Source organism: Struthio camelus, chromosome W, assembly GCF_040807025.1.
Source record: "Struthio camelus isolate bStrCam1 chromosome W, bStrCam1.hap1, whole genome shotgun sequence".
NCBI classification, from domain to species: domain Eukaryota; kingdom Metazoa; phylum Chordata; class Aves; order Struthioniformes; family Struthionidae; genus Struthio; species Struthio camelus.
The window spans coordinates 12,347,349-12,364,904 of NC_090981.1; positions in this window are offsets into that span (position 1 = coordinate 12,347,349).

Sequence of the window (17,556 nt, forward strand, 5' to 3'; positions counted from 1 at the left end):
GACTGGGTAAGGGTATGGGGGTTTTATTAGTCAGATGTGGATAATCTTTACTGCCTATCCAGGGGTCTACCCAACAGATATCAGCTGCTCAGCGGGGATGGTTTAGCCTCAAGAAAAAAAGGCTCAGAGGGGATTTTATCAATGTGTATAAATATCTGATGGGAAGGGGGTAAAGAAGATGGAGTCAGACTCTTCTCAGTGGTATCCAGTGACAGGACAAGAGGCAATGGGCACAAACTGAAACACAGAAAATCCTGTCTGAACATAAGAAAACACTTTTTTTACTGTGAGGGTGGTCAAACACTGGAGCAGGCTGTCCAGAGAGGTTGTAGAGTCCCCATCCTTGGAGATAGTCAAAACTTGACTGGACACGGTCCTGGGCAACCTGATCTAGTTGACCCTACTTTGAGCAGGGGGGTTGGACTAGATGATCTCCAGAGGTCCCTTCCAACCTCAATGATTCTGTGATAAAGCAGGCATCTATCCCACTGAACTCATGCTTGCTTATGCTGTCAAAATAAATACCTTTCTCCTTTTACATAGAAGATGGTTATGGTCCAGTTCTATTATTGTTCTTTTTAATGCAGTGTCCATGTTATTCTTAATTAGCACATTACAAACCCCAAAATGGCTTAAAATTTCTCAGCAGCTGCTCTTAGATAGTGTTAATAGCATTTACTGTTTAATCTGTATTATATTTAATGTGTAAAAGATATGGGGAAAACAAAATTGAATGGTTTTCAGTTTCTTAAACATAACATCCAGTGGAAAACATGAAAGTTGCAGTATTCCTGTTGATGCGAGCTTATGTTATCATTATCCTAACCTACTTAAAAAATCTTTGTTGCCTGTACTGTAACTAATTTATTTCCAGTTCATATCTGGAATCCATAGTCAAAAGCATTTTGACATTTAGATAACCAAGAAACAAAACTGCTAAGGAAATGGCTATAGGGAGGCTGTGTATGTATGAACTAAATTAAAAGCTGGCTTCTCCTTGCTTTCTCTTCTTTTTCCTAAATTTTTCTTTCATTTCTGCATTGCTTTCTCATTTGCCTATTTGTTCTTAATTGGCTGCTGCTTTTCACCTCCATTTTAATAAATATCAGCTTAGACTCTAGTTACAGAATATGTGCTTGTTAGAAGTGACAGGTCAAAGTTGGTTTGTGGCTTTGATGCTTGATTGCTTTCTGTGGAGCTACTCTCCCACATAGTTTAGGGTGACTTTGATGTTGCTTTCAATTAGTCATGTTGGCTGTGTCCCCAGTGGACAGGTATTCCAGGAGGAAATTGCTGAGGTGAAGCTGATTTCTAGCCACCTAGTCTCTACTGGGGTAGTGCAGGAGCAGCTGAGCAAGCCTGTGAGCAATGTAATTTTCCTGCTCCAGAGAATCTCAAGTAGCCAGTTAAGCTGGCCTTTAAGCTGTTCATGTTGCCAAAGCAGGCCAGGTGAGCTGAGGAGCCCAGTACCTATTTGCTTGCTATCCTTCCACGTTTGCCCCCTTTTTTATGTCTGTCCCCTCTTATGCTCTGGTCTCTCTTTTTATATTTGGTCTTTTTATACTGTTTTGCTTCATCACCATGCTTAATAGTACTGGTTACCCTTTTTCCTACACCTGACTTTTCATTCCTTTTCTGTAATCCACAGGAGCTGAGTGTATTGTCCTGTCTCCCATAAGCAGCAACTTGGTGCTAATAGTGAAAGCAAAGTGCTGCTTCTATTTGTAACTTTTTGCCTGGATACTACTCCACAGTGTAGAAGTCCCTTGTGGCCGGATGCTATACACCTGGTGCAATCTGGAGAGCTCAGTCTCCAAGTTTTCAGCAGCCATCTCTTCTTTGGTAGATGGCAGCCAGATTGCGGTCTATTCAAAACCTGTTTGGATCCTAGTGTTGCATTCCCTAGCAGGCTTGCCTTGTTGGACTCTGCTGTGGTCAAAGAATAATGAGTTATGAGGCACTTAACAAATTCCTCTTCACTCGGATAGCTACTCTCACTGCTGTTTGTTTGCTGCACATCCATCCTTGGGACTTGTGGATTTGGAAGATGTTTTAGTAATTGGCATTCCTTTAGGAGTAAACTTGTACTCTGACTTCTTTTTAACACTTCAAAATCAAAAATGGCTGTCGGTACAAACCATTTCAATGATGTCTGGCAGAACAGCAAAGAATTAATTTTATTTTGAAAGGATCTTAGTAGGTATCTTTCTTAGATTCATTCTTAGAATCACTCAGGTTGGAACAGATTTCAGGAGGTCTCTAGTCCAACCTCCTGCTCCTGCTCTCTAGACAACCCTGCTCAGCAGGGTCAGCACTGAATTCAGACCGGGTTGCTCAGGGCTTTGTCCAGTTGGGTCTTGTAAACTGCCAAGGACAGTGATTCCACAACCTCTCTGGGCCCTTGTTTCAGTAAGTGCTTAATTATCCTCATAGTGAAATATTTTTCCTTATATCCAGTCAGAACCTCCCCTGTTTCAATTTATGACCCAGGTTTACTGGGTGTTTACCCCAGTAAAGAGTCTGTCGTCTTGGCAACTTCCTCTTAGGTACTGGAAGGCTGCTGTTAGCACCCCCCCCCCCAAGCTTTCTTTTCTCCAGGCTAAACAAGCCCAGTTCCTTCAGCCTCTCCTCACAGAACCTGACCTGTGAGGCTACCCTGACCATCTTGGTGGCCCTCCACTGAACTTACTCCAGTTCATAAACATCTTTTTTGTACTGAAGGGCTCAAGACTGGACACAGTATTCCATATGAGGTCCAACGAGTGCCGAGTAAAGGGGAGTAATCACTTCCCTCAGTCTGCTGTTGATACGGTCCAAGATGCTGTTAACCTTCATGGTTGCCAAGGCACACTGTTGGCTCATGTTTAGCCTATTGTCCACCAGGACCCCCAGGTCCTTTTCAGCAGAGCTGTTTTCCCAGCCAGTCAGTCCCCAGCCTGCACCATTGCAGGGGGTTAGTTCATCCCAGGTGCAGGACTTGGCATTTGTCCTTGTAGAATTTCATGAGGTTCCTGTTGGTCCATTCCTCCAGTCTGTATAGGTCCCTCTGAATGTCAGCGCTGCCCTCAAGTGTATCAACTGCACCACCAAATCTATTGTTGTCCACAAACTTGATGAGGTTGTTCTGTGTCCTCTTCCTCCAGGTCATTCATAAAGATAATAAATAGGACAGGCCCCAGGATAGAACCCTGCAGCCCTCTTCTTTTTACCAGCTTCCAGGTAGAGTATGACCTCTGAATCACTACCCTCTGAATCTGACCATCTAGCTAGGTTTTCACCCATCTAGTTGTCCACCCATCTAGATCATTGACCAACATCCCAACTTGAATACAAGATTGCTATGGGAGACTGTGTCAAAAGCCTTGCTGAAATCACGGTAGATGATATCCACTGCTCTCCCTTCATCCACAGATCTAGTCATTTCATCATAGAAGGCAGTCAGGTTGGGCAAGCATGATTTACCCTTGGTAAATCCATGCTGGCTCTTCCCAATCACCTCCCTCATGTGCCCAGAAATGTGTTCCAAGAGGACTTGCTCCATGATTTCCCCAGGGACCAAAGAGAGGTTGACCAGCCTGTAGTTCCTTGGATCATCATTCTTGCCCTTTGTGAAGATTGGTGCAACATTTGCCTCACCCTGATGGGGTGGTCTGTAAGAAACTCACACCACAACATCACCCTCACTGGCCTCTCCTCTGATCCTGACCCACAAGCTCTCAACCAGCCTGTCACCTATGTCATAGAAGAGCTCCATATATTCAATCTGTTCCTTCACATAGAGGGCAACTCCCCTCCTCTTCTTCCCTGCCTGTCTTTCCTGAAAAGCCTGAACCCATCCATTACAAAACTGCAGTCACATGAGCTCTCCCACCACAGCTCAGTTACTCCAATAATGTCACAGTTCTTCATCTGCACACAGAGCTCTAGCTCCTCCTGTTTGTTTCCCAGGCTGTGCGCATTTGTGTGCAGGCACTTGAGATGAGCCCCCTTCCAACCTATTTTATCCTTCCTGAGGACTCTCTCACTCTCATCACCTTGCCCCATATACTTACCACCCCATTCCCCATTCCCTCACTTAACTGTTACCATAATCCCCTGACTTACCTAGTTTAAAGCCCTCCTCATCAGGTTGATAAAGCCTCTTGGAAAAGACGCTCTTACCCCGAATCTGGGCCACTGGCAAGCAACAAAGATCCTGTGACAAGACATCTGGTCAGCAGATGGGTTTCTCTGTCCCCAGCAGAAAGAAATATCCAATGACTATCTCCCAGGGTTCATCTTGGTACTAATGCTCAGCTCAGGCTCAGCTGGCTCCGAAGCCTCCCATAATGGAGCTTACTCCCCTTCCTCGGCTATTAGGATCAAAGAATCATTCAGGTTGGAAGGTACCTCAGGAGGTCATCTAGTCCAATCTCCTGCTCAAAGCAGGGTCAGCTATGAGGTCAGACCAGGTTGCTCAGGGCTTTATCCAGTCAGGTATTGAAAACCTCCAAGGATGGAGACTGCCCAACCTCTCTGGGCAATGTGTTCCAATGCTTAACTGTCCTCATGGTGAAAAAGTTTCTCCTTATATCCAGTCAGAACCTCTTTTGCTTTAATTGATGCCTGTTTTCTTTCGTGCTCCCACCATGCACCACTGTGAAAAGCCTGGCTCCATCTTTTTGATAATCTCCTCATAGGTATTGGAAGGCTGCTATTAGGGCTCCCCAAAGCCTTCTCTTCTCCAGGCTGACAAAGCCCAGTTCCCTCAGTCTCTCCTCATAGGACATGCACTCCAGCCCCCGACCAGCTTGGTGGTCCTCCACTGAACTTGCTCCAGTTTATTGTTGTCTTCCTTGTATTGGGGGACCCAAAACTAGACACAGTATTCTAGATGCAGTCTAACAAATGATGAATAGAGGGCAATAATCACTTCCGTCCATCTACTGGCTATGCTCTTGTTAATACAGCCCAGGATGCTGTTAGCCGCCTTTGCTGCCAGGACACACTGCTGGCTCACGTTAAGTTTGTCTGCCAAGACCCCCAGGTCCTTTTTAGCAGAGCTGTTCCCCAGCCAGTCAGTCCCCAGCCTGTATTGTTGCAAGGGGTTCTTCCTTCCTAGGTGCAGGACTTGGCATTTGGCCCTGTTGAATTTCATAACGTGCCTGTTAGCCCATTCTTCCAAACTAGATCCCTCTGGTTGGCAGCCCTGCCCTTGAGTTTATTGACTGGTCCCCCCCCCCCAATTTGGTGTCATCTGCAAACTTGCTGAGAGTGCACTCCCTTACCTCCTCCAGGTCACTGATAAAGATGTTAAACAGGACAGGGCCCAGGATAGACCCCCTGCGATACTCTAATTGTCACTGGCCTCCAGGTAGAATATGATCCATTAACCACTACCCCCTGAGTCCAATCATCAAAATCAGTTTTTTTACCTGTCTGGTTTTCCACCCATTCAGACCATAACGTCCTAACTTGGATTGTGGGAGACAGTGTTGAAAGCCTTGCTGAAGTAGAGGCAAATGATGACATCCGCTGCTCTCCCTTCCTCCACAAATCCAGTCATTTTATCATAGAAGGCAGTCAGGTTGGTCAAGACATGATTTACCCTTGGTAAATCCATGCTAACTGTTCCCTGTCACCTTCTCCCTCATGTGCCCAGAAATGTTTTCCAAGAGGACTTGCTCCATGATTTTCCTAGGGGCCAAAGTGAAGCTGACCAGCCTGCAGTTCCCCAAATTGTTCTTTTGGCCTTTTTTGAAGATGGGTGCAACATTTGCTTTCCTCCAGCCATTGGGGTTCTTCCCTGAGCTTCATGAGTTTTCAAAGACGGTAGAGAGAGGCCTTGCAAGAACACTGACCAGGTCTCTCAGCACCCTTGGATGCAGCTTGTCAGGTCTCATGAACTTGTATAGGTTGAGATTTCTCAAGAGATCCCTGACTCAATCCTCATCTACTGCTGGTAGTTCTCCTTCTTGAACACTTTCACTAAGCACAGAGGCCTGGGAGACCTTGTTGGTGAAGACTGAGGCATAAAAGGCACTTAGTACCTCAGTCTTATGTATCCACTGTTATTAAATCACCCAACCCATTCAGCAACAGGACCACATTTCCTTTTCAACCTGTTACTACTAATGTAGCAGAAGAAGCTCTTCTTGTTGCTCTTGACATCCCTTGCAAGTCTCAGCTCCAGTTGAGCTTTGGCTTTCTAAACACAATCCCTAGATGCCCAGGTAATGTTTCTGCATTCCTTCTTTGTAGATGTCCCTGCTTTCATCTCCTGTACACTGCCTTTTTGCTTTGGAGCTTCATTATGAGTTCCCTCCTTCGCCTAGCCAGTCTCCCGATGTCATCTACTTGCTTTCCTGAGTATCGGTATGGACCATTCTTATGCTTGGAGGATGCTGTCCTTAAAGACCTGCCAGCTTTTCTGAGTTCCTTTGCTCTTCAGATCTGCCTCCCATGGGATCTCCCCTACCAGTTCCTTAAATAAGCTGAAATTTGTTCTCCTGAAGTCCAGGGTCTGTACTCTGCTACTCTCCTTCCTCACTTCCCTCAGAATCTTCAGCTCCACTATTTCATGGTCACTACAGCTGCCATTATCACATCCTCAAACAGTTCTTCCTAGTTTGTGAATACCAGATCCAGCTCTGCATCACCCCTGGTTGGCCCATCAAGTGCCTGCTTGTTTCCTCAGGCTGCGTGCATTTGTGTACATACACTTGAGGTGGGTCTCCTGCCCTGTGTTTTTTTTTTTTCCCTGAGGTCTCTTTTTCCTGTCACCCTGCACCCTTTGCTTTCCATCCCTGTCCACCACTTCCTCACTTGACTGTGGGTTGTGATCTCCTTCCCCTGACCTTCCTAGATTAAAGTCCTCCTTAACAGGTTGGCCAGCCTGTTGGCAAAGATGTTCTTGCCCCACTTTGTCAGGTGGATCCCATCTCTCCCCAGAAGTCCTCAATCCTCATAGTGGGTCCCATGGTCTCAAAAGCCAAATCCCTGTCATCGACACCAGCTGCACAACCCAGTTATTGACCCACAGGATCCATCTTCTCTTCCTCAAGCCTTTTCCTTTCACTGACAGGATTGAGGAGAACATCACCTCATGCTCTTGACCCTCACCCCGAGAGCCATGTAGTAACTCTTGATAAGTTCAAGGTCTCCCTTGGCAATATCATTGCTGCCTGCATAGATGAGCAGCAGTATCTCCACAACATCCCAGATCCAAGGCCTGGCAAGCAGCAAACCTCCCTAGATAGTAAGTCAGGTCAGCAGATGGGGCCTCCATCCTCCACAGGAGGGAGTCTCCCACTACTATTACTCGCCACTTCCTCCTGGTGTTGCTGCATGTTTCAGGCTCATCAGGCTCTGATGCTTCCTCAGAAAGAGCTTCCAGTCCCATATATGCTACTAGGGGACTGAACCTATTCTGCAGTTGCAGATCTATGGGTGGAGAAGGAGCCAGCATCCTGTTTCCAGAAGTCAGAAGCTTCCAGCCTTTCCCTTCTTGGAAGTCTCTATTTGACACTCAATCAAGTGCAGCCTCTGGCTGCCCCTCTTTGTGTGCAGTTGGGGGTTCAGGCTCTCATGTCTGCAAGGTCTCTGTAAAGATCATCTTCATGCTCCCTGATGCTCTGCAGTCTGCTCACTTCCCTCCTGCAGCTCCCTAACTTGGTGACACAGCTCCTCATCTCCTGCAGGCAAGGGCACCATTTCCTTCTGCCCCAGCCTCAGGGAGAGGCACCAGATCTGGATAACTGCATCCTACCTCTGGAGCTCTAAGTCCTCTGCTGTGCCAGGAGTATTTACTCAAGTCGATGCTGGGGACTGTGCCCTGTGGCGCATCACCACCGTTGTTGAGCACTGGTACACTGCCTTCAGCAGACTTTCCAGCCCCCTTCCATGTGTCCTTTTGCACAGACTACTACCTCTGTTAGCTGCCTCTCTGCTGCACTCTAGGCCTGACAGTTATATAGGTCTCTCCCTGGCACCAGTTGAGCAGGTACATGACACTCCCTAATCAAGAGTCAGCTGGAGACAAAAAAAGGCCAAAGCACCCTTTGATCAGGAATAGCTGACAGAGGTTGTTAGAAATTAGAGGTTGCTAGAGTTTGCTAGAAGCAAAAGCCTCTAGTAGATATCCTTTCCCAGCAGCAGCAGACACCCTGAAGTTCCTAAAAGAGTTCCCAACAGGCCTCTGAAGATCCCAGAAGTTCCCAGAAAATTTAGAAGATGTAGAAGCAGAGCCCAGAAACTGCTGTGTAAAGTGCTGCCATTAGTGAAAATTCAGATCTGAAGCCAGAGAAGGTGCCTTTCTCCTGCTGTCAAAAGTCACAAGCTTCCAGCCTTCCCATCTTGGGAGTCTCCATCCAGCACTCATTCAAGCATAGACCCCAGCTGTCCCTCCTTCCTTGCATCACAGGGCTCAGGCTCCTGACTCTGCTAGCTCTTTGTGAAGCCCCTGTTGACCTCCTGTTCAATCTCCCTGATGCTCATCTCTTCCCACAGCTCCCTCACCTGGTGACTCAGTTCCTTGACCAGACCATACCTCCCAGAGGTGAGGTCACCACCACTCCCAGTCCCAGGGAGAGGCACCAGGGATTCCCTGCAGCCTGAGACCTGGATGGTGGCATTCTCTCTCTGGAGCTCTCTCTGGGGCAAGGCCCCTGGTTTGCCATGGTTAATTTTTCCAGCCACGTGCTGGGGAACAAGCCCTGAAACATTGCCACCATTGTTGTACAGGCCCATACTTTCTAGAGCAGAGTTTCTGGACCCCCCCATTCACACTGGGCAGTTTGCACAGCAGGATGTAACAGCCAAAGTCTCTGAGAGGTGCACTCCTGCTTATCAGCTAAATTGGTGTCCTCCACAGCTAATGAACAGGGGCCTATCTTGTCAGGATAACATTACTTGAGCATAACGTGCAGCTACCACAATTTGAAATAGTCATTGAATCAATGCATTTCCATTTTACTTGTGCAAATGCGTTCCCATCTGAAGCCCGCAAGAAAAAATACATGTCCTATTCCCTGTAATAGTTAACCTTGTTTGCATGGGAGATGAGCAAGTCCTTTTCTAGAGCTTTGCTGCCTTTAGTAGCACTGACTTGAATATGTTTTCTCAAGTATTAAAACTTGCCCCAATTCTTTATAAACTAGATCATTCAGATCTGTCTAGCTTATAAATGACCTTATTTCACTCTATTTGTCTTAGGAGTAAAAAGCCAGTAGTGGTTAAAAGAGGTATTGATAGTATTTCAGAATCATGTGGAGAAGAAACCCCTGGTGGCACTGATACAGGCAATTAATGAAAGCAGTAACTTTGGGGATGGAAAAATAATGACTTAGTCTCAATATCTTGGTGAACTTTCAAAGTCTAATTATTCACTGTTTCCAAAATGCAGCAATTCAGATTCTTTAGCAATATATTAATAAAAGGGTTTTAAAGAGAAGTGTAGCAAATCTTATATGGCCTTAAGTATATGAAGGTGATAGAGTTGAAAAATCTGCTTATATTCTGTGAAAAAATATATTTAACAAGCTGTTAAATATATATATATATATTTAACAAACCTGTTCCAGTGCTCAGTCACCCTCACAATAAAAAAGTTTTTTTTCCTATATTCAACTGGAACCTCCTGTGTTTCAGTTTGTGCCCGTTGCCTCTTCTCCTGTTACTGGGTGCCAGTGAAAAGAGTCTGGAACATCCTCCCTTCAGATATTTACACACATTGTTAAGATCCCCCCTCAGTCTTCTCTTCTCCAGGCTGAACAGGCCCAGCTCCCTCAGCCTCTCCTCCTATGTCAGACACTCCAGCCCCTCAATCATCTTAGTAGCCCTTCGCTGGACTCGCTCCAGGAACTCCATATCTCTCCTGTACTGGGGAGCCCAGAACTGGACACAGCACTCCAGATGTGGCCTCACCAGTATGGGTAGGGGGAAGGATTACCTCCCTTGACCTGCTGGCAACACTCTTCCTGATGCAGCCCAGGATACCATTGGCCTTCTTGGCCACAAGGGCACGTTGCTGGCTCATGTCCAACTTGCTGTCCTTCAGAAACCCCAGGTGCTTTTCTGCAAAGCCGCTTTCCAGTCAGCTGGCCCTCAGCCTGTACTGGTGCATGGGGTTATTCCTCCCCAGGTGCAGGACCCTGCACTTGCCTTTGTTGAATTTCATGAGGTTCCTCTCCACCCAACTCTCCAGCTTGTCGAGGTCCCTCTGAATGGCAGCACAGTCTTCTGGTGTCTCAGCCACTCCTCCCAGTTTTGTATCATCAGAAAACTTGCTGAGGGTGCACTCTCTGTCCCTTCATCTGGGTCATTGAGGAATAGGTTAAACAATACTGGACCCAGGACTGACCCCTGGGGGACACCGCTATTTACTGGCCTCCAACTGGACTTTGTGCCACTGATCACAACCCTCTGAGCTCAGCCGTTCAGCCAGTTCTCACTCCACCTCACCGTCCACTCGTCTAGCCCATACTTCCTGAGCTTGCCTATGAGGCTGTGATGGGAGACAGTGTCAAAAGCCTTGCTGAAGTCCAGGGAGACAACATCCACTGCTCTGCCCTTCTCTACCCAGCCAGTCATTCCATCATAGAAGGCTGTCAGGTTGGTCGAGCATGATTTCCCTTTGTTGAATCCAGGCTGACTACTCCTGATCACCTTCTTGTCCTTCATGTACCTGGAATCTGTTTCCAGGATTAGTTGCTCCATCACCTTTCCAGGGATGGAGGTGAGGCTGACTGGCCTGTAGTTCCCTGAGTCCTCCTTCTTGCCCTTCTTGAAGATAGGGGTGACATTTGCTTTCTTCCAGTCCTCAGGCACCTCTCCTGATCTCCAGGACCTTTCAAAGATGATGGAGAGTGGCCTAGCAATGACATCAGCCAGCTCCCTCAGCACTCGTGGGTGCATCCCATCAGGGCCCATAGACTTGTTTATGTCCAGTTTGCTTAAGCGATCCCTAACCTGATCCTCCTCCACCAAGGGAAAGTCTTCCATTCTCCAGACTTTCTCCCTGGTCTCCAGGGCCTGAGATTCCTGAAGGCCAGTCGTACCAGTAAAGACTGAGGTGAAGAAGGCATTCAGTACCTCAGCCTTTTTCCCAGAAGATATAGGAGATCTCAAAGCAGAGCCCAGACACTGCTACACAAAGTGCTGCACTCTGGGAGCTGCCCTCTAGGCCAGCACTTATATAGGCCTCTCCCTAGTACCTGTTGAAAGGGTGTTTAACTCTCCCTAATCAAGAGTCAGCTGGAACAAAAGCTCAACGCACCCTTTGATCAAGAATGGCCAACAGAGCTTGTTAGAAGTTGCTAGAGCTTGCTAGAAGTCACAGCTTCCTGTAGCTATCACAGAATCATAGAATCGTTTAGGTTGGAAGGGACCTCTGGAGATCATCTAGTCCAACCTCCCTGCTCAAGCAGGGTCCTCTAGAGCATATTGCCCAGGATCACATCCAGACGGGTTTTGAAAATCTCCAGGAAAGGAGACTCCACCACCTCTCTGGGCAACCTGTTCCAATGCTCTGTCACCCTCACAGTGAAGAAGTTTTTCTCAGGTTCAGATGGAACTTCCTGTGGTTCAGTTTCTGCCCATTGCCTCTTGTCCTGTTGCTGGGCACCACGGAGAAGAGGCTGGCCTCATCCTCTTGACACTCCCCCTTCAGATACTTGTACACGTTGATGAGATCCCCTCTCAATCTTCTCTTCTCCAGGCTGAACAGGCCCAGCTCTTGCAGTCTTTCTTCATAGGAGAGCTGCTCCAGCCCTCTAATCATCTTGGTAGCCCTCCGCTGGACTCTCTCCAGGAGTGCCATGTCTCTCTTGTACTGGGGAGCCCAGAACTGGACACAGGACTCCAGGTGAGGCCTCACCAGGGCTGAGTAGAGGGGCAGGATCACCTCCCTCGACCTGCTGGCAACACTCTGCCTCATGCAGCCCCAGGAGACCATTGGCCTTCTTGGCCACAAGAGCACACTGCTGGCTCATGGTCAACTTGTTGTCCACCAGCACTCCCAGGTCCTTCTCTGCAGAGCTGCTTTCCAGCAGGTCATCCCCCAGCCTGTACTGGTGCATGGGGTTATTCCTGCCTAGGTGCAGGACCTTGCACTTGCCTTTGTTGAACTTCATGAGGTTCCTCTCTGGCCAGCTCTCCAGCCTGTCCAGGTCCCTCTGAAGGGCAGCACAGTCTTCTGGTGTGTCAGCCTCTCCCCCCAGTTTAGTATCATCAGCAAACTTGCTGTGTCAAAAGCCTTGCTGAACTCCAGGGAGACAACATCCACTGCTCTGCCGTCCTCTACCCAGCCATTCATCCCATCATAGAAGGCTATCAGATTGGTCAAGCATGAGTTCCCTTTGGTGAATCCATGCTGACTACTCCTGATCACCTTCTTGTCCTCCAGATGCTTAGTGAGGACCTCCAGGAGGAGCTGTTCCATCACCTTTCCAGGGATGGAGGTGAGGCTGACAGGCCTGTAATTTCCTGGGTCCTCCTTCTTGCCCTTTTTGAAGACTGGCGTGACATTGGCTTTCTTCCAGTCCTCAGGCACCTCTCCTGATCTCCAGGACCTTTCAAAGATGATGGAGAGTGGCCTAGCAAGAACATCCACCAGCTCCCTCAGCACTCGTGGGTGCATCCCATCAGGGCCCATGGACTTATGGATGTCAAGTTTGGACAAAAGATCTCTAACCTGATCCTCCTCCACCAAGGGAGAGTCTTCCTTTCTCCAGACTCTCTCTCTTGTCTCCAGGGTCTGGAATTCCTGAGGGCTGGCCTTAGCAGTGAAGACTGAAGCAAAGGCAGCATTCAATAACTCTGCCTTCTCTATATCCTTTGTTACCAGGGCACCCGCCCCGTTCAGCAGTGGACCCACGTTTTCCCTAGTCTTCCTTTTGCTATTGATGTATTTGAAGAAGCCCTTCTTGTTGTCCTTGACATCCCTTGCCAGATTTAATTCCAACTGGGCCTTAGCCTTCCTTGTCGCATCCCTGCACGCTCTGACAACGTCCCTGTGTTCCTCCCAAGTGGCCTGTCCCCTTTTCCACATTCTGTGTACTTCCTTCTTCTGTTGGAGTTTTGCCAGGAGCTCCTTGCTCATCCATGCAGGTCTCCTGCCCCCTTTTCTCGACTTCTTACTCAGAGGGATGCACCCATCTTGAGCCTGGAGGAGGTGATGCTTGAATATTAACCAGCTTTCTTGGACCCCTCTTCCTTCTAGGGCCCTACCCCATGAGATTCCCTTAAGTAGGTCCCTGAAGAGGCCAAAGTTAGCTCTCCTGAAGTCCAGGGTTGCGATCCTACTCATTGCCCTGCTCCCTCCTCACAGGATCCTCAACTCCACCATCTCATGGTCACTGCAGCCAAGGCTGCCCCCAACCTGCACATCTCCAACGAGACCTTCTTTGTTTGTTATTACAAGGTCTAGCATTGCACCTCTCCTTGTTGGCGTCTCCACCACCTGAGTCAAGAAATTATCATCAATCCTCTGCAGGAACCTCTTTGACTATCCTTTCCTTGCTGCAGCAACAGTGCCCAGGAGCAGTCTCAGGCTCAGGTTCATGATTGTCAGAGCAGTCTATGATTGCTAGAACCGTCCCTGACACATCTTTGTCTCATGCCAACTCCTGCTCTCCCACTCAATGCCCAGGCTCCATCCAGGATTTAACATGGGCCAGGGAACCATCCCACATAAATAGTTGCATGTGACCATCAAGTTTTGAACTCTGAGGGAGTTTACCAGCAAAGACACAAGCAATACTGTACTGGTTGGCCCCTGTGCCTGGCAGTGCTTCTGGATGCATACCAATATAGATGTAGCCTCAGAGTGCTTTTTCAGTCTTATGTCCAGGTCAGATTCCTCCTTCCCAACACCACTTTCTAGAAGAGAAGAAAAACATTTCAATTAATGCTGTCCTAAAAGAGAAACATGCTGTCAATCCTGGTATTTTGGGATTCTTGTGTTTTGCTTTTTTGCTTGCAGGTGTGATTAAGCCCACACAGTACAAACCAGTTCCCGACAAAGATCCAAACTCAATAGATGTAGAAGGGACTCTGGAACAAATGAAAAAAGAAGAATCCTGAATGCAAGGAAGTCAACCTTAAAATTAGGGTATTTGTTCCTTCCTACTGTCCGTTCCTTAACAAGACCAGACATGTGAAACAGGGCAAAGATCAAGCATGCTTTGCTGTACAGAGCAATAGGATAATGCTGCATGTAGCTGGGTGCCATATACAAAGCACCAGTGTTTCCCTGTTGTGTTACCTTTTGAGTGATATCATTATGTGGAGTCAGTAACAGGACAACTCCTGTAAGGTGTCTGCACAAGCCAGTAGAGTTAAGGATGCTTTGAGAAATCCATCTCTGAGCTGTCTGATCTGCCCAATTAAGACATTTCAGATTGATTTTAATTGTTTTGTCAGCCATTTTTTGGAGAAAGTCTATGATGCATACATGGCTTTAGTGTGTATGTAGTGTTTTACAGATCTTAGTTGTGTACATCTCCAAAACACCTTGGTCAGTAAGTAATTGAGTTTCTGGATAGTGAAACTCCTGATCTGCAAAGAAATCATTTTTTCAAATCAAGGCAGTGAGCTATTGGAAGAGTAGGAAAAAAAGATGAAGACGTTCCCATGTTCCTTAAACCATGCTGTTGCTAGAATACTTGTGAAAACATTTTTATTATTCTCTTCCTAAATTACCTGTGTGTGCAGATCAGTTTATAGAGGTGCTATTTTCAGCTTGATATTTAAAGCTGATCTTGATAATTTAAAAATATTGTTTAAATATATTGTGTACTCCTTCATAAAAGATTTGTTCCAATTACATACCAGGAGTCTGAAGACAGATGATGGCCTAATACAGTTTTTCTGGGTTGCTTTTCACAGAATATCCCCATACTAAATTTAAAAGCCTATGCTGAAGCACTGAAGAATAACACCTATGTAAAGAAGTTTAGCATAGTAGGAACAAGGAGCAGTGATTCTGTTGCTTTTGTAAGTACTGTACCACACTGTAAACTAATCTTTGTACAGAGTTGTCATTGGAATTGTTCTCTGGCAGCATATTTTCAGAGTTACTTGTTGCCTTGATGCATTAAATTGAACTCTGTGTGTTTTATACTTTTGTTTTTCACTGAAGGCATTTCAGTTTCACAAGCATTAATGAAAGCAAACAATAGCCAGAATTGGTTTCTTTTTTCAGTTGTGGAGATTTTAGTCTTTTATTCTAAGACTCAATCCTGTAATCCTGTTAGATCTTATTTGTCCTTAAAAATCTCCCAGGAGAAGTGTGGTAGGCAAGAACTAAGCTTATAGCGTCATTTTTAAGAAGAATAAACAAAAATTTGTCTCTTTCTGTATCTTAAAGAAGCACAGCCCTGTTTATTCTTACTTGTAACTTTCAAGCTTGATCTTGGTATTAAGCTATACACCTCTGTGTATGCACCCTTCACACATGTTCTCAAGCTCTGCTTCATTCTCATATATTCCCTTGCATAGATCTGGGGGAACAGATCTATTCCCTTTCTTATCCACGACTTTTATCATCTAGAAAGGAGTCCTGTTGGCTGACTCTGAGCACAGCTTTGAAAAACCAAAGGGAATGGAGAGATGTGTGGGGATGATACTGAGCTGTTCTACCTACCCTCTTGAGAAGGGCAACTGCTAGAACTCAGTGCTGACCAATGCACATGAACTTACCTGTCCCTCCTGCTACTTGTTCTTCCCATCAGTCTTTCAGCTGCCTGCTGTGTTTTGTCCAGATCTATGCTGGGGAGTCTCTGCTTACAGAGCTAAATAAAGAGGGCTAGGGAATGACCTTCAGCACTGGAACCTGGTTGTCCCTGCTGCTTTATTAGATCCTGCCAAGACCCAGTCTGGCACAGTTCAGGGAACAGTTAACATTCCAGAGACTGCTCCTCAAAGGCATCAAAGATGAGGCTTTGCCTGGGTTAGCTCCCTGCACAGTCCTCCAGCAGCACCCCAGCAGATTTCCATTCCTCATGTGACAGCTGCACCCCCGCCCCCACAGACCAGTTTCCTGCTAAGAAAAAAAAAACACTGGGGGAGGGGGGGGTGCACAGATGCACAAACAGTACTGATGCTGTCTTAGTCCACAGGTGTACCACACAAGGCTAGTAGAACTGTGGAGCAGAGTGCTGCATAGAGTGGATATGAACGAGCCTATGCTGCTTGGCTTCAGGGCTGGGGAATCACATCCTACCTTTCCTCTAGTTTGTGGTGCAGAGGGACCCTTTGAGGCAGCCTGTGAAATAAGATAATTAGATCACTCTTTTTGTTCAAGACAAATGTTCCCCTCTAAGTGCTCTGATGGGAAGGGTTTTGGCTTTGTTCAAGAGGAGCAGCGTAGGGAGTCAGTCAGGTGGGAGGTAGGGTTGATGCTCCCTGACCTTCCTGCCACTGTTGCTCTGGCTTCAGAAAAAGGATGGTTGTTCCCAGCTCTGAAAATGAAGTTGTTGCAGGGTGGCAGCAAGTGCAGACTGTCACCTTTCAGGGTAGACCCTGGTGCTCTCAGCCTTTTTCAGTGTTAGCAGGGAAGGGGGGGGGGGGAGTACATCTGGCTGCTAAGTAAGATGACAAAATGTTTCTTCATAAGAGGTTTTGCTCTGGCCCTGTACTGCTCTGGCACATTCACCCTCAAGAAGTCCCCTGGAACAGAAGGGAACCCCTCCCCACTGCACAGAGCTCTCCCTTTCAGTAGCAGCAAAACCACACATCTTACAAGGTCCCCCAAGAACTTTCCCAAGAAGGGAATCAAACCCATGTCCATCTGGGGTGCACTGACCCTGCTTAACTACTTGCTCTTTCTTTTTGTCTCTGACTGCAGGCACATGGCTCATAGAACTTTGAACTGACAACTAGGTAAAGCACGCATGGGTTTAAGCTCTGATCAAGTAAAAACATTCCGTTTGTGGGAACTCAAGCAGCTGGTCTGGGTGGAGGCTAACAGCCTGCTGCTGCTATCAGTTCGCTTTGCCTCCGCTGCCTGGGCAGTACTCATTACTATTCACAACAACTAACAAATACTCTGGCAGTGCAAGCAGCTCTCTGTATTTCCAGTATTGCCATCTCAGGAGCAGGGGCAGCCCTATTCTTGTCGCCTAGGAGCACAGTGGTGCACCCGTTCTGCATCACATCCTGCTTTAAGCCTTGTGTGTGGCTGGGGGGCTTAATAATAATAAAGTTAGTAAAATGAAATGAATACAAAGGGGGGAAAAGAAGGGAAAGAAGGGGGGGAAAGAAGGGAAGATATGGGGCAGGAGAGTGTTGAGGTGTGTAGCAGCGTGGGTATCAATGCAAGTTTAGCTCCTCTGGAAACTGGGGGGGGGGAGGGGTGACAGCGAAGACAATGGACTCTCTGGTTTCTGGTAATGCTAGACAGTTCTGTTAGCTGCAAATCCTTCCAAGAAAAAGTCTTTGGCAGACAGAGCTTGTTAGAGATGTGTTGAGACTCTGAACCACTTACTAGCATACCAGGTACATGCCAGCAGTTTTTTTCATTGGGTTTGAGTTAGAAAAGATGAATGAGCTGGTAGATCTGAAGAAGAGGGAGGGAGG